This window comes from Euprymna scolopes, chromosome 24 (genome assembly GCF_053919585.1).
Source record: "Euprymna scolopes isolate OS-2025 chromosome 24, ASM5391958v1, whole genome shotgun sequence".
Taxonomy (NCBI): domain Eukaryota; kingdom Metazoa; phylum Mollusca; class Cephalopoda; order Sepiida; family Sepiolidae; genus Euprymna; species Euprymna scolopes.
Genome location: NC_136505.1, coordinates 33,319,567 through 33,338,737, shown reverse-complemented (window position 1 = coordinate 33,338,737; position 19,171 = coordinate 33,319,567). Strand labels below are relative to the sequence as shown.

The window sequence follows — 19,171 nt, the reverse complement described above, 5'->3', positions numbered from 1 at the left end:
ATATATATATATATATATATATATATATATAATGAATGGGTGACAAAAATCTATTCCAAAGTTCCTGATGTTGATCTTCTTACAATTTTATTCCTTTAATTCAGTTGACATTTACAGTTCTTGACAGTATCTGTTCGTAGCACAAAATCAATCATTTCATTATTATATCAATCAGTGAATATATTTTGCCCTTGACTCACCGGAAGAAATAGCAACAATTAATTCATCAAAAAGCGATTAAGTGCGTTTTGCCATGATTTAAAAATCCGAACATTCGAAGAGAAGCTGTAAATACCTTATAATATGTGTACATTCCGCCATTTTGAATATTGGAATCGTCCCATCATTAATATATATATATATATATATATATATATATGTATATATATATATATATATATATATATATATATATATATATATATATATATATATATATATATACTGTCATATTCTAGAATCCAAAGTTTTATTCATTTTACCAATCATTTTTTCTCCAAATAACAAACTTTGGTACATTTTTACAGATCTCTTTCGCTCACGGGAAACAATCAATATTTTTATGTCAACATTGAATATTTCCTTTCGTGAACTCGACAGAAAAAATCGAAAGTTCTTAAAAAGAAAAATGTATAACTATGTTATGTGGAAGATTTTTTTTTTTTTTTGTAACGAGTTCGTGGAAGGAAATATTCAATGTTAACATACAAACATTGATTGTTTCCCGCGGACGAAACAGATCTGTAAAAATATACCGAAGTCTGTTCTTTTGAAAAATGATTAGAAATATGAATAAAGCTCTGGACTTTGGAATACAGCAAAATTGGTGTTGATTTTTATATGCTCTGTTGTTATACTTTATAAACATATAGCTTTTAATTAAAAAAGGATTGGCATACACAAAGAATAAAAAATAATAGCAAAAGGATATTTTTTCGCAATCTCTCTCTCCTCCCTATATATCTCTCTCTCTCTCTCTCTCCTCCCTATTTCTGTCTGTCTGTCTGGCTGGATGGCTCTCTCTCTCACCTCTCTCTCTATCTATCTATCTATATATATATATATATATATATATATTATATATGTGTATACATATATTATATTTGTGTGTGTATATATATATATATATATATATATACATATATATATATATATATATATATATATATATCATTTAAGCAAACATTGTTAAAAAAGGAATTCTTTTGTTTAGTTATACTAAAATTTGTTTTTTCGATTAAAAGAATTACTTATATTGGGCGGGTATCCGGGTGATTAACGCACCGTCCCGACACTTGAAAACACTACCGTGAAAAACAACAAACGGACTTCTACTTAACTGATTCTCTGCTCCAATAACAACATGGAGAACAAACAAACAGACAAAAAAACAACAACAAAAAATAAAAAAGAAATACTGAGGATGACGTGTAACTTCGAAATATATTTATAAATTTCAAACAAGAATAAATATTTGTTTATTTCGTTATAAATGCGTTGTTTTCGCTTCAAACGTATCTAATATTTTATTTTATGAATTACGTGTTTCTCTTCTGTCATAGACACACCTGATGCAATGTCCTAGATAAATCAGCTACTTTAGTTTTAACGTCAAATTATGATCACCATAAAAAAGTTTTAAGTCGATCACTTGTGGCACTCTCAGCCAAACGTTATGTAACAATATATTCAAGTCGTTAACATGAACGACAGGCCACAATTACGCGGTTAAAATGATATACGCTTTTTAAATTAGTAATGTACAACCTTTATAGTAATAAGTTGACTTCAATAATTACGATCGTCGTCACTATTTTTATTTATACCACTGTGTATTGTCATCAGTTGTTTATTATAATCAGCTGTTTATTGTTATCAGCTTTCTATTATAATCAGCTGTTTATTGTTATCAGCTTTCTATTATAATCAGCTGTTTATTGTTATCAGCTGCTTATTATCATCAGCTGTTTATTGTTATCAGCTGCTTATTATCATCAGCTGTTTATTGTTATCAGCTGTTTATTGTTATCAGCTTTCTATTATAATCAGCTGTTTATTGTTATCAGCTGCTTATTGTCATCAGCTGTTTATTGTTATCAGCTGCTTATTATCATCAGCTGTTTATTGTTATCAGCTGCTTATTATCATCAGCTGTTTATTGTTATCAGCTGTTTATTGTTATCAGCTTTCTATTATAATCAGCTGTTTATTGTTATCAGCTTTCTATTATCATCAGCTGTTTATTGTTATCAGCTTTCTATTATCATCAGCTGTTTATTGTTATCAGCTGTTTATTATCATCAGCTGTTTATTGTTATCAGCTGCTTATTATCATCAGCTGTTTATTGTTATCAGCTGTTTATTGTTATCAGCTTTCTATTATAATCAGCTGTTTATTGTTATCAGATTTCTATTATTATCAGCTGTTTATTGTTATCAGCTTTCTATTATAATCAGCTGTTTATTGTTATCAGCTTTCTATTATAATTAGCTGTTTATTGTTATCAGCTGCTTCTTATCATCAGCTGTTTATTGTTATCAGTTGTTTATTGTTATCAGCTTTCTATTATAATCAGCTGTTTATTATTATCTACTATTTATTGTCATCAGCTTTTTATTGTTATCAGTTGTTTATTGTCATCAGCCGCTTATTGCTGTCAGTTATTTAATGTTATTGTTATTAATAGTTTATCATTTTCAGCTGTTTATTGATTATCACCTTTTGTCGTCATCAGCTGTTTATTGTTATCAGTTGTTTTGTTATCACACTGTTTATTTTGATCGGCTGTTTATTATATGTTGTGTATAGTTATCAGTTTTTTATTATCAGCAGTTTATAGTCATCCATTGTTTATTGCTATCAGCTGTTTATAGTCATATACTGTTTATTGTTATCAGCCGTTTATTGTTATCATACTGTTTCTATTTTTTGTGTTATTATCGCAATGTTCGGTTACCTTTGACCTTCTTCAAATATATATATTTTTAGAAGCAATAACCTTAAAGTCGAACCCGGGAACCCATGAACATTGTGTCAGTAGTGAAGATTATAATTTTAACCTACAGGAGACTGTCACTTAAAGCTTATTGTTGATTAACACCTTTATCCGTTGCGCAAAAAGGCCGGTGATTAATAAGCACAAAGTAGAAATGACTTTTCGTACATGGGAACCTTCGGTCGAATTCAAGGAACCAATACAGACTTTACAGTTAGTCTGTCATTTAGAACTAATTATAAACCAACACCTTTATCCGTTCCATTACATACCCATGACCATTAAGAATGAAATACGAATTGATTATTTATAAACCTCTACCCAGCTATGGTTGAGAGAACGGGGACAATACATTTCAATTATAAAAAAAGAGTGCAGCTCGAATTTAAGTATAAGTTCTCAAGACTGACGTCAAGATTTCCGAGTTCAGAAAGATATATTAGAAAGATACATCAGAAATGTATAAATTAGAAAGATATATTAGAAATATATATAAGAAAGATATATTAGGAAGATATATAAGAAGGATATATAAGAAGGATATATCATAAAGATATATTAAAAAGATATATTAGAATGATATATCAAAAATATTTATTAGAAAGATATATTAGATATATATATATATTAGAACGATATATTAGATAGACATATTAGAAAGATATATTAGTAAGATATATTAGAAAGATATATTAAGTAGATATATTACAAAGATACATCAGAAAGATATATTAGAAAAAATACCAGAAAGATATATTAGAAAGATATATTTAAAAATATATTAGAAAGATATATTAGAAAAATATATTAGAAAGATATATTAGAAAAATATATTAGAAACATATATCAGAAAGATATATTAGAAAGTTATATCAGAAAGTTATATTAGAAACATATATTAGAAAGATATATTAAAAAGACATATCAGAAAGATATATTAAATAGATATATTAGAAAAATATATTAGAAACATATATTAGAAAGATATATTAAAAATATATTAGAAAGATATATTAGAAAAATATATTAGAAAAATATATTAGAAAGATATATTAGAAAAATATATTAGAAAAATATATCAGAAAGATATATTAGAAAAAATATAATAGAAAATGTTTTAGAAAAGTATATTAGAAAGATATATTAGAAAGATATATTAGAAAGATATATTAGAAAGATATATCAGGAATATATATTAGAAAAATATATTAGAAAGATATATTAGAAAAATATATTAGATAGGTATATTAGAAAGATATATAAGAATTATATATCAGAAAGATATATGAAAAAATATATAAGAATTATATATCAGAAATATTTATTAGAAAGATATATTAGAATGATATATTAGAAAAATATGTTAAAAATATATCAGAAAGATATATTAGAAAGATATATTAGTAAAATATATTACAAAGATACATTAGAAAAATGTATCAGAAAGATATATAAGAACGATGTATTAGAAAAATATATAAGAAAGATATATTAGATATATCAGAAATATGTATTAGAAAGATATTTAGAAAGATATATAAGAAACATCTATTAGGAAGATACATCAGAAAGATATATCAGAAAGATATATTAGAATAATATATTAGAAAGATATATTAGAAAGATATATCAGAGAGGTATATTTTAAAGATATATCATAAAGGTATATTAGAAAGATATATTAGAAATACTTATTCGACAGATATAAAGGAAAGATATATCAGAAAGATATATTAGAAAAATATGTCATAAATATACATTAGAAAGATATATGTTTAAAATATAGTAGAAAAATAGATCAGACACATATATTAAGAAAGATATGTTAGACAGATTTATCATAAAGATATATCAGAAAAAATGTTAGGAATATATATTAGAAAGTTATATCAGAAAGATATATTAGAAAGTTACATCAGAAAATTATATTAGAAAGATATATTGGAAAAATATATCAGAAAATATATTATCAAGATTTATCAGAAAGATTTATTTGAAAAGATATATTAGAAATATATATTAGAAAGGTATATTAGAAAAATACATCAGAAAGGTATATAAGAAAAAGATATTAGAAAGATATATCAGGATATATATTAGATAGATATATTAGAAAGATATATTAAAAGATATGTTAAAAATATATCTGAAAGATATATTAGAAATATTTATTAGAAAGTTATATTATAAAGATATATCAGAAAAATATATCAGAAAGATATATTACAACTATGTATTAGATAAATATATTGAATGCTACTTTTTTTTTTACTGGCACAAATAGAGTTGGATACACAAGTAATAGTCGTAGAGTGATAGAGTGTAAGTAAAACCTGGAATATCCGGTTGTTTCGTTTCGTTTTAACAATGGAAAGTGCAGAAAATGGAGAGAAAAGAAAGAAAGAAGGAAAGACCGAAAGGAAAGATAAAGATAGGGAAGTACCCCCACCACCATCACCCATAAAGCAAAAAGACAACGAAAGGTAGGAAAGAAAGAAAGAAAGAAAGCAAAAAAGCACGTAAGGAAAGAGCGAAACGGAAGTTGTGTTTGTGTAAGTAAGTAAGTTTGGGGCGTTTCACGTAAATGTCAATACTGTGCGTCATGAGTAAGTTGCTAGAATCTGTGTTAAATACAGAAGTAATCAAACATCTCAACAAAAATAACCTTCTTAGTGACACTCAATATGGTTTCCGTTCTGCTAGATCTACAGCAGATGTCCTTACAGTTATATCGCATAGGATTAGCAAATCTCTCGACGGTGGCAATCTTTCTAGGGCAATTGCTCTTGACATATCTAAAGCCTTTGATAGGGTATGGCATAAAGGTTTACTTCATAAGATCGCTAGCTATGGTATAGCTGGAAAAGTCTTTTCAATTATTAAATCATTTCTTTCTGATAGGTTCATAAGAGTAGTAGTTAAGGGGCAAAAATCAGAAGCTCACAGTATTAATGCCGGTGTCCCTCAGGGATCCATCCTGGGCCCAACTCTTTTCCTGATCTACATTAATGATCTTCCAAATCATATCCTTACATCATTTGTAGACATTTATGCTGACGACACTACCATTTATGGTACCACATCTAAGACAGTAAACGACCAAGTTCTCTCCAATTCTCTCTCCTCTGATCTTGAGCACGTAGTACAATGGGGAAAGGAGTGGCTGATTACTTTTAATGCATCTAAAACCAAACTTCTCTCTTTACATCATCAACACTCTAATCCACATTTGTCATCAATTGAAATGACTGGCTCTCGTCTTCAGGAGGCCTCAAGTTTTGACAAGCTTCTGGGCTTGACCATTACTCCTGATCTTAAATGGAACACGTATATCAAATCTGTTGCCAAGGCCGCTGGAAAAATGGTGGGATCTTTCTATCGATCCAGTAGATATCTCACTGCTGATGCTATTCTCTACCTATATAAGAGCCAGGTACGTCCAAGGATGGAATACTGTTGCCACATCTGGGCAGGAGCTGCTAGAAAGGACTTGTCCTGCCTTGATAGAGTTCAAAATAGACTTCGTAGCCTCGTAGGAGATGTCCTTTTCTCCTCCTTGCAACCTCTATCTCACAGAAGAGATGTTGCGAGTTTGTCTCTGATGTATCGTTATTTTCATGGAAAGTGTTCAACTGAGCTTCAATCTATGGTCCCCCCCCTCGCCAAACTTTCACAAGAAACACTCGTCTAGTTGTAAACACTATCAATAATTTCCCCCACTCTTTATCTGTGCCTAAACCTAAACGTAGATTCCATGAACAAAGCTTCTTTCTTAGAACTGCACGCCTGTGGAATTGTCTTCCGTTTTCCTGCTTTCCGGCTGACTACAATATGGTTGTGTTCAAGTCTAAAGTAAATAAGTTCTTGATGAGCCGTTCCATATAAGTTATTAAATTTACCAAATTTTCATTACTAATGATTACTATATTGACCAATTTCTACTGTACACTCTTTAACCCTTATCCTTGAGTGGCCTCTGGGCCTTGATAATGTGGTGATGCCTTTGAAAAAAAAAGATATATAAGAAAGATATATTAGATAGATATATTAAATAGATACATGAGAAATATATATTAGATAGATATATTAGATATATCTGAAAAATATATTAGAAAGATATATCAGAAGAATATTCTAGAAAGATATACTAGATAGATATATTAGATAGATAAATTAGAAAGATGTCTAGAAAGGTCTATTAGAAAGATATATCAGGAAGATTTATTAGAAAGATATATTTGAAAGGTATATCAGAAAGATATATTAGAAAGACATATCACAAAAATATATTAGAAAGATGTATTAGAAAGATATATTAAAATATTTTAGAAAAATATATCAGAAAGATATACAATAAAGATATATTAGAAAGATATATTAGAAAAATATATTAAAAAGATACATTAGAAACATATATTTGAAATATTTATTAGAAAGATATATAAGAAAAATATATTAGAAAGGGTACTCTTGCATAATTTGACCCGAATTCTCGTGAATTTTCGTCAAGCATGGATCGGGCGAGGTCAATTTTTTATTTTATTTATTTAATTTTTTTCTCTTATGTTTTTAGCAATTTTTAAGGTGATAAATAGCCGGCGGGGGTGACTTTTTATTTTCTGATTAGTTACTTATTTATTATTTATTTCTTATGTTTTTTAATTGAATTTTTGGGAGCGTGATTAGCCAATGAAAAAGCGCTATCTAAATCGAAGCAGATGACATTCGAATTGGAAGAAAGCGACTAAACCACCACCACCACCACCACCACCACCACCACCACCACCACCACCACCACCACCACCACCACCACCACCACCACCACCACCACCACCACCACCAACAACAACAACAACAACAACAACAACAACAACAACAAAAAGCCACCAAATATATTTTCAAACTCGCCAAACAGAAAAATGACAGGCCAGAAAATAAATCTATACATGTTAGAAAAAGAAGTCACAGCATTGATACAGACAATCTCATATTGTCAGGAGAAGAAATTGCTGTCCCCCAAAAATGAGGTGCAACAATTGTAAACACAAATGTGTACTTAAAAAAGATCGTGTGTAAAAGATGGTTTCTCCTGGAGATGTACAAATGGACAGTGCCACCAAAAGAACTTGACTGAATCAGACGTCTTGAAAAAAAAAAGAAAAAGAAAAATACGGTTACAAAAAAGAAAAGAAAACACACAAAAAAACTTTTACTTACACCTAAAAATAATACGGTAAAAAATCTTTTCTTTGAGAAAAAACAAACTTTCTGTTGATAAATATTTTGCTAAAAAAAAAAAAATTAAATACTAAAATGAAATAAACATATCTCCATTTTTCAAGGTAAGTTTTTTTTTGTTATTTTTGATTATTTGCATTTAAAATTTTCCGTTTTTTTTTTTTTTTTTTTTTTTCATCAGTCTGCGTCTGTTACGACGCTCGGCTGACACCGATAATTGCCGGTCTCACCCGATCCATGCTTGGCGGAAATTCACGAGAATTCGGGTCAAATTATGCAAGAGTACCTTAGAAAGATCTATCAAGAAGATATCTCAGAAAGATTTATTAGAAAGATATATAAGAAAGATATATTAGAAGGAGGGCAAAGATTACATTGTCCGGAACGTTGTGAGAATGACACGCAAGGTCAGAATAATTGTCAGTTTAATCCAAAAACAGGAAAACTCCGGGACTCAGTAACCCTGGTAGGCGTTTTTTCAGGTTATGATGTGGAATACGATATTTTACCAGGCCACTATTTACGATATTTGCCCTGCCTTACGGTGTTATTCATAATGTTATTTGATTATATGCATGTGCATTATATACTGTACTGTATTTTGTTAATGATTTTTAATGCCGTTTCGCTGGGTTCTGCTGTAATACAAATTATCAGTCCTAGTTTAAAAAGTCCAAAAAATTAACAGCTAATTTTTTATCTTGATGATATCAAAAGCTTGTATGTATTTGTAGTCGAGGCTAGTATCTAAAACACTGCAATTAGCGTTTTCTATTCTTATGTTTTTTTTCAAACTTTTAATATTTCCATTAGCGACACTTTTACTTTACCAAATCATTTTTCAGTCAAAGGGGAAAATCCCCTAAAAACTTTTCAACTGTGTTTTAAGACACATACATTTGATATCTAAATAGTTATTTGGTGGGCTTACACTATTCGATGAAACACACGTAAGACCTACTGATAATAATAATAATAATGAAACAATTTTAAATTGTATTTTAGGTAATCTGTTGGTGTGAAAAGAAAGTGGAATACGGAAAATCACAAGTTTGCAGTGGAATATGAAGTGAGAGCGGAATTGGATGGTCATACAAAAGGAATTGGAAAGGTGACACTGGGAAGAAGTAGGCATGTTTGAAATGACAGAAAATAAGCCGATGAATCAGATAAGAAAAATAGTTAGAAAAGGATGGCTTACTCCAATTGAAATAGATCAAGAGGAGGATAGTAAACAGCTAATCGCACAGTGCATCAGCCGGTGGCATTGACTATGCTGGTTTTTTCTCGAATCTGATTCTGTTAAACACTTCCAGAAATGTCTCAAATGTGCCAAGAGATAAAAGAAAAAAAGTAGAAATGACACTCTGGGAATGATAGATAATGATATAATTCAAAATGAAGGGGATAGCTTACTTAATAATAGTGAGATTTCCAGTGCGGAAATAACAGATGATGAATAAAATTTGCTGAATAGACTGAAAGAATTCACGAGAAGTAGTGAAAAAAAAGGAAGATTTTTAATCACAAGAATATTGACCAGACAAAGTTAAGGAATGCACCAAATAAAGTGAACAGGTTAATGAATATGGTGTCACTGGAAAGCATAACATGTCAGAGACATTTTGCAAGTAGGAACTGTGTTGGCTGGTGAGATGGTGAGATGCGAAAGAACCAAAAATAAAACAAAAAAAAGAAGAACCATATTGGAGAAGTAGAATTGAAGGTGACTTGTAGAGATATAGAAAAGATCTAGGTCGAATTCAGGAATGGTTCAAAGGACAGTGGAAAAATGCAAACAAGGAGAAAAAGAAGAACTGGATAGACGATACAAACTGAAGGGGTTTAATACGACTACGGAAGAAATAAAGCAGCAAATCATGGCAAAAACTTCCAAGAATAAGAGGTATGAATTCAGTAGTTTAATAATAAGTCAAGGTTATTTAGAAATTTGGAAGGAGGTGAAACCAAAACAATGGCTCTTAATCCACAAGAAGCTAGAAAGTTTTGGTGAAGTACATGGTCAAGAGAGACTCTCCACAAGATTGGTGCTGACTGGGTCGCTAGATTAAGTGAATAAGAGGATAAGAGGATATCCACATTTCTGTGTAAGATTGGAGAAAACAAATGAAGTTTATGCCTACGTGGAAAGGGCCCGGACTTGATGAAATTCATGGATACTGGTTGCAATCTTTCACAGGAATCCATGAGAGGCATGCGGTGTTTCTGGATGATGGTGTCAGATTGTGCAAGATACCAGAATGGCTTGTAGTGGGAAGAACTATTTATTAATGAAAGATTCTGCTAAAGGGACCGATGTTGAAAATTATAGACCAACTGCTTGCTTGAACTTGCTTTGGAAGACACTGACAGAGATAATCAGTTCCAAAGTATATGATCATTTTTAAGTAAATGGTTCACTACCAGTCGGGTTAGTGGAACAAAAAAACCGTGAGGAAAAGGTGTTTAGGAACAGAAGATCAGTTAACGATTGATAAATGTATTTTTAAAAAACTGAAAAAAGAGAAAAACAAACTTTAATGTAGCTTGAATAGATTATGAGAAAGCTTATGATATGGTGTCGCATTCGTGGGTACTCATGACGTTGAAAATGGTAGGGGTGGTTGAAAACATAATCGAGTTCATAGGATAAGAATGAGTACTTGGAAAACCAACCTTTTTCAGATGGGAACCTATTAGGAACAGTCAACATCCGACGCGGTATTTTTCCAAGGACATTCCTTTTCGTCACTTCTATTTATAATAGTACTCATACCATTGGCACATGTACTAAGAGAGACAAAGATGGAATACCCACTGGAGAAGAATGGGCCGAAGATCAGTCACATGTTATTTATGGACGATCTGAAAATGTTTAGCAAAACAGAAAAGTAAATCAACTCTCTGATTCAAAATGTATATCAGTGGAGTGAAGATATAATATGGAGTTTGGAATTTCTCAAATGTGCAGAAGTTAGTCTTTAACGAGGGAAGAGAGGAATCATGAAAGGCAGTATTTTGCCAAATGGTAAAATATTAGAAGATCCTGGGTGGGGGTGCTTGAACTAGATACAATGCTTTGCAATGAAATAAAAGTGAAGACGAAAGGTTTGTATATGAGAAGAATCAAACTGCTCCTGAAATCTAGACTGAACGGTAGAAACCTGTTCACGGCCATCCATTCATGGGCGGTGGTTGTAATTCGACACAGCGCAGCTTTTGTAGGATACGCACTGAAAGAAATGAAAAAGCTGAATAGAGACACACGGAAACTGTTTGTCAAGTACGGAGCATTTCACCCAAATTCTAATGTGCTCTGGCTGTATATCACAACGAAGAAAGGAGGGAGAAGGCTGATTGCGATTGAAGAATTAAAAACACATATCGACTATCATCATTTTTAGAACAAGGATACCGACTGATTGCTCATTGCGTGGATGTATGTTTTGTAAGAGAAAAAGTGAAACGGACATACAGACAAACACGCAGACATACAGACATACAGACGAAGAGAAAAATTATATAGAAAGTTCATATTTATTTTTTATACACGAGAGCTTGGTTGTAATGTATGGGATAACCTACACTCACCAAAATGACAATCTCGATCAGGCCAGATTAAAAATTAAGCCAGCCTAGAAAGATTTACTCTGTCTATTGAGCGAAAACAGAACAGATACTACATTTCTCGAAATTCGTTAAGTGCACCAGTCTGTAAACGGCTCTACCATTCGAATAGATGTCTATCGACTGCCATTGTCATAAAAACAAGGACACCAGCTGATACTTAGTTGCGTATGTTTTGTACGAGGTTTCCGTCTATTCATGCGTGTCAGCTGCCGGCTGTTTCAAATGACTTGAGTACTCAACATGTCGCCATCGGTAGTTGGGTTTGGCCATTTCGGATTAAAAAAAAAAGGAGGCTGTCAGCCACACCCAAGCTAGTCCGCATAGAACGCCTTTGTTTATCTTCTTCATCTCTGCCAACGTGTTGTAGGCGTGCAATGCGATACGCGTGCGGCTTTGTATCACGTAGAGACAAAAAAAAAAAAAAAAAAGATGGAGAACACATAGAGGGAGTGACATGAGCAACATGACGTCAGCTAGGAAACATAAGTAATTTTTATCACATTTCGTCTTACAGGTTTAATCGATACGAGCGGAACCTGTAGAAATTCCACGGCGGTTTCTGTATAAATCTGTAAAATTTACTGTTAATAATTGATGTAATGATTATAAATACACCCGGGTTCTTCCTCACAAGAATATGATTGCTTCGTTTAATCCATAAATACGGATAGGTATAGCAGTCTAGAAATAGTTCAATAGATGACACAAGTGTCTATGGCTGCACTCTGAACAGCATTGGCTATCAAGATCTGATTCATTTCCATTCTTCATTTGGAATATCTGGCGCAATGGGGGATGTGGATTGTTACGTTTAACCTCTTTAAAAACAAAATTTCCTTCTTTCACCACCAGCAGCTTCGTAACTCTCGCTTCCTATATTTTTGTCCTTTAGTCCTCACATTCCATGATCGATATTTCTAACAAGGGGGGCTGTTTTCTGTGCCAGAATGTATCCATCTAATACTTATCGTTGATTAGTTTTTTTCAAAACCCATTTTAACTCCTTACATCAAGTGGCTTCATGTATTTCAATAAAAATACTGATTTCAATAAATATACTTATTTTGCTCCAGCTAAAATGAATGGCATTCTTATTGAGAACTACAGTGTGGGAGCCTTAAAGTTCAATATAAACAAATTCTTGTTGAGCCGTGTCTTTAAACAATCAAATGTTACCCAATTTCCACCATTAACGATTTCTACACTACCACCTCACGGCCCTGTCGGTGGGGTATTAGAATACACGGACTGCCCCCCCCCCCTGCAGAGGGTAAAAATACCTCAATGGGAGTCCTGGATATGACCATAAACTATATCCAGTGGTGAGGCCCCAGCTTGCGGGCTTTGGGGAGTGTGGAGCCAACCTTTTAATTACCATTGCTCCCAGATCCACTCTGACCCGGAGTGGTAGTACCTGTTAGGGTTCCAACTATGGGTTAAATAGAAACCGACTTGAAAACAACAAATATATTTTATTAAAAATTTTTTTCTTCAAAATCTTTGGATTCGGCATTAAATAACCCGAAAAGGGTTGATATGCCGTAAAACAAAAAACAACCAACCAACCAACTACCACCTCACATTTATTAACCCTTATCCTCAAGTGGTGACTCCTTGGTAAAAAAAAAAAATCTCTTGTTTTGATAAGCTTCTATGATTGATTTTCAATCCAGATCTTAAATTATAAGATTTATATAAACCTGCTGCTAAAATTGTTGGAAGACATATCCGAAGACGGAGTACTGTTGTCACATCTGGGGATGTGCCACCCAGAGAACTCTTTCTTGTCTTGAGAGAGTTTTAAAATAGATTTTGCAATTGATGTAACAAATATCAATACATCCTGGTTTCTCCTCACAAGAATATGATTACCTGATATAAATACGGACAGGAATAGCAGCCGGAGGAGAAGTTGAAGATACGCCAAAAGCCTAAACTTAAGCATATCACAAGCTATGACCGCGAATACTCGTTCATTAATCGTTCATTGTATTACTCAGTTATTGCATACAACACAGCACAGTTACTTCAAACAAATATCTCGCTTTTCGGCACATATCAATCAAAAATACCTATCAGGGCTATGAAAAAAAACAAAACAAAAAAAACAACTCTTTTTTTCTTCCATAAAATAATTTTCATTGTCAGCTAAATATTCTTTAAATAAAACAAATACATCTCTTTTTTATTTCTTCTAAATGAATGCCACTTTTGGAATTGCAGTGGCTAGATTCTGCATTGATTCTATTGATTCTGCATTAATTCTATTGATTCTGTATTGATTCAATTGATTCTAGCAACACGTAGTAGTGGGTGTGTGTGTGTGTGTATACATTTATATATATGTATATACATATATATATACATATATATATACACATATATATACATATATATACATATGCATGTATATACATATATATAAACATATACATAAATATACATATGCACATATAAATATATACATATATATACATATACATATATATACATATATACATACACATATGATGATTGCAACATCTTACCAGACGAGTGCCATTCCCTCAGACACTTAAAGTCCATGAGACCAAATGCCTGCGGGAGTATCTATACAAAGATGATGTTACAGAGTCTTAGCTTTGTACGACAGCTAAGTCTCTCTCTCGGTTCAAAATGTTGAGATCCAGCAACAAGTAAGGGCAAGAGCAAGCAACGAATTAAACTGCAGACCAGCTTAATGCAGGTACTAGTCTCTCGCTTTATCATTTTTTAAATCAGAGATTTGCTTCTCCTTGATAGGTTGCCTTCACCACGGCTTACGGGATCCCTCTCCACCCCAACACAAATACAATACACACAAATATACACGGTGCTACTTGGCTGTTGACCCCGAAAAAGGGTTCATTCGCCCTTTGAAAGGTCTTGTTTTTAATCCTTCAGGAAGACTAGCCGCCCTCCTCACCAAACAAGTCTTGTGGGGGCACCAGTTTACTCGCCGGTGACCCGACCATGAGGCAGGTGGTACTGGGTTACATGGTACCAGTAGCATATGACATGACCTGACACATATACATATATATACACACATATATATATATATATATACACATATATATACATATATATATACGTATATATATGCACACATATATATACATATATATACATATATGTATACATATATACACACACTTATATATACATATATACACATATATATACATATATACACATACATATATACATATATAAATACACATATATATACATATATATACACATATATACACACATATATATGTATATATATGCATATATATACATATATATACATATATATATACACATATATATACATATATATGTGTGTGTGTGTCTGTGTCTGTGTGTGCGTGTGTGTGTGTGTGTGTGTGTGTGTGAAAATACCTGTGTGTCTTTGTCTGTGTACATTTCCCTGCCAAATAACTCTGTCAATTTTCGGTCTTCAGACTTTAGATTTGACATAAGGTGTATTGAGATTTGGGGAAATATTTCTGAACGGTTGAAATTTCGCTGTCATGGGGTCAAAATTCAACGATTTGATCTTTGAAAACTCTACTAAACTCCTCCGACAATTTTGAGTCTAAACCCTTGAAATTTTAGGTTACTTGGACATGGGTATAAACTTTTTATTTTGATTTGAGCCCATAACAATAAATGTTAAGGGGTCAAAATTGGGTTCAAAGTTTCAAAAAATTTGATCTTTACGGTCCCTACCAAATTAATTGTCCAATTTTTCGTTTAAACATTTGAAATTTTACATAAAGGGTATTCAGAGATCAGGCAAGCTTTTAAATCGGTTTTGGTCGAAAATTTGAACTGCCAAGGTGTCAAAGTTCAAAAGATTTTATTTTTGCGGTGTCTAGCAAACTACTCAGACAATGTTGGGTCTCAACATTTGAAATTCATATATAATGAGTATTCAGACATGTGCCAAGCATTTAAATCAGTTTTGTGGCGAAAATTTGGCTGCCAAAAGGCTAAAATTAAAGAGTTGACCATTGCAGATTCTACCGAATTCCTCTGGTAATTTTGGGTCTAAAGACTTGAAGTTTTAGATGTACGCAACTTGGACATGGTAAAAATAAAAGTTAAGGGGTCAAAATAGGGATCAAAGTTAAAAATAAATTGACCTCTGCGGTCTCTACGAAATTACCAAATTTTGTTCTAAACATTTTGAAATCTTACACAAAGTGTATTCACACGTAGGGACAGTTATGAACAGTACGTAGGGCCCGGGCTGAACTCCTAGTATATATATATATATATATATATATATATATATATATATATATATATATATATATATATATATATATATATATATATAATTTATATAATATATCTATAATATAAAGCTGAACGCCTGTGTGTGCATCTGGTCACGAATAGGTTCCTATATGGTTGACTATTATAGAAAACTGATCACATATAATGATAGAAGATGTATCGAGACACAGGAATGGGTATGTTTGATCTGGCATAGTGATGATTCATTAAAATTGTGGGGTGTGCGTACGCGCCTGGTCTACAAAGTATGGAAATAAAAAAATTAAAAATTAAAAAAAAAAAAACGTTTACAAGTGTTTTTGATATAGATGTATATAATAATATTTTGATAACTATGTTTTAACTTAAATAGGAATGGTATAATAAAATTGTGGGGTCTGCGTTCGCGCCTGGTCTCCATAGAATGGAAATAGACACACACTTTAATAAAGACTTTTCATATCTATCTGCCTAAGTATACTTTGATAATTATGTTTCAGTTTGAAGAAATATGGTATAATAAAATCATGGAGTGCTCGTTCGTGCCTGACCTCCATAGAATGGAAATATGTCACAAAGTTTAACAAGGTTTTTTAATATAGATCCACAGAATATTGTGATAAGAGTTTCAGTGTGAACATGTATGGTATAATAAATGATAGGTTTTATCTATTTTATTTTTACTTTCATCATATTTTGCTTTGGTTTTGATACTCCCAAATTCGAAACTATCTCTTTACAACCCTTCCTTTTCATAAACTATCATACGAGAGGCGTGCAATAAGTAATGCGCCTGATCCACTTCCAGTTGTCTGATCAAGCTGAAATTTTGCATGTGCAATGATCTACATCTCTAGGGGTAATGTGGCAAATTACAGCTCTGAACTAAATATGGTTTCTGTTTTACAGGTGTTTATACTGAATCAGATGTGAAATGGAGCCTGTTGAATGTCGGACAGTGATTCGATTTTTGTATTTGAAAGGACGCACACCACAGGAGATTTGTGATGAAATGAAAGAAACTTATGGCAATAATGCCTCATCATATGACCTTGTAAAACGCTGGCATCGTGAATTCAAACATGGCCGGAAGTCTGTGGAAACAGCCCCAAGAGCTGGTCGCCCCCTCTCTGCCATTGACGAGGCATCTGTCCGTCAAGTTGAGGCTGCCATTTTGGAAGATCGGCGCATTGCTATTCGCCAAATAACTAAAATGTCAAGATTAGTACAGGGTCGGTGGAAACTATCATTCATGACCATTTGCATAAGGTGTCTGGCAGATGGATTCCCAGGTTGCTCACACCATTCCAGAAGCGAGAACGCGTCGAGTGCTCGAGGATGAATTTGGAGATGTGCCAAGAAGATGAGTCAAAGTTTTTCAAAAGACTGATTACACAAGATAAAACCTGGCTCCATCACTATGATCCAGAGACCAAAGCCCAGTCAATGCAGTGGAAGCACTTGAACTCACCACCTACAAAAAAGGCAAGGATGCAGCCCTCCGCTGGCAAGGTCATGCTCACAGTCTTCTGGAACCAAGACGGAGTAGTGATGACAGATTTCCTGGCAAGGGTACCAAAATTACAGGAGCCTATTATGCTTCACTTTTGAAGAAATTAAGGGAAGCTATCAAAATCAAGAGGCGGGGCAAGATCAGCAAAGCTACCCTCCTTTGAAATACTACGCTCCGATCTACAACTCGCATGTCGCCAGATCAGAAGCACGGGCGTGTGGTTATGAAATCCTTCCCCATCCTCCCTAATCTCCTGACGTTTCACCCTCTGACTTTCACCGCTTCCCAGCCATGAAGTTGTTTTTGAAAGGAAAGCGTTTCCCAGATGATGCAGCCTTGATTTCTGAAGTCACGTCGTGGTTGGAGGAGCAACCTGGGGTGTTCTAAAAAAACGGTCTCCAGAGCTGCATCAAACAATGTAATGCATAACTCTGGGCGGTTCTTATGTAGAGAAAGGCTGATAACTGTGCCAAGTTTTGTTGCTTTACTGCTATGGGAAGTGGGTCAGGGGCATTACTTATTGCACGACCCTCGTACTTTCATAAATCAGAGTCCATTTTCTGTAGGCTGTTTTTGAACCCAGTGTCAACGACGGGTATTTTTGCTCTCTCTCTCTCTCTCTCTCTCTCTCTCTCTCTCTCTCTCTATATATATATATATATATATATATATATATATATATATATATATATATATATATAAATATATTTGAATCCATCTGGCAGACACCTTACTCTATGGCTGACTGGGATAGCTTCCGTACATTCATATCTTATTTACCTCTGCACTCCATGTTTAAAAAGGAAATGTCCTCAATAGTATTAGATCTGACCGAATGGTTAATTGTAGGCATAGTCCAATTCATACCATCTAAAAAATTCCAACAAAAACCTAACAGCCAGCCATGGTTCTCCCCAGAATGTGCTGCTGCTATCGCGCACAGAAATCACTTTTTCCATAGCTACCAACGTAATAGATGCACTGAGACTAAAGCTGCTTTCAGAACTGCCAGCAACCACTGTAAAAGAGTAATAAAAATGCAAGAGAGCTATATGCCCAGTATGTTAAATCCAAGGTAGCTAATCAGCGGCTTGGTTCCCACCAGTTTTGGCAAATAACAAATAGGATCCTGAACAGAAGTGTGCGTTCTATCCCAACCCTTATCAATGGACCAGAGGTCATCTTGTCAACGTCAGACAAGGCCAAACTATTTGCAAAGAACTTTGCAGCTAATTCTACCCTATGCGACGAAGGCCATCAACTCCCCATATTTCCTCCTATAACACAGAACAAGCTAGGTAACATACAAATATCTGTGCATGAGGTCGCCAAGCTAATCAAGAACCTAGATTCCAGTAAAGCAACTGGCCCTGATGGCATCCCAATTATAGTGTTGAAAAAGCTTCAACCAGAACTTGCTCCCATACTTACGAAACTGTTTAAGCGCTGCCTTAAGGAGAAGTGCTTTCCAACTCCCTGGAAGACCTCATCAGTTTGCCCTGTA

The 19,171-nt window shown here is 33.2% G+C and overlaps 1 long non-coding RNA gene across 3 annotated transcripts in view; it reads right to left on the bottom strand.

Moving 5' to 3' along the window:
- The window catches only part of LOC145246649 (uncharacterized), a 360,640-nt gene that overhangs the window by 64,487 nt on the left and 276,982 nt on the right, over positions 1 to 19,171 (bottom strand). The window contains exon 1 of one of the 3 annotated variants that reach the window (XR_013863145.1): positions 11,399 to 11,468. The exons of 1 other annotated variant lie outside the window; for it this stretch is intronic. This is a non-coding gene — a long non-coding RNA (uncharacterized LOC145246649). Of the gene's footprint in view, positions 1 to 10,910; positions 11,376 to 11,398; positions 11,469 to 19,171 lie in introns of those variants that run through there. One more of the 3 variants, XR_013863144.1, reaches the window with a different exon arrangement.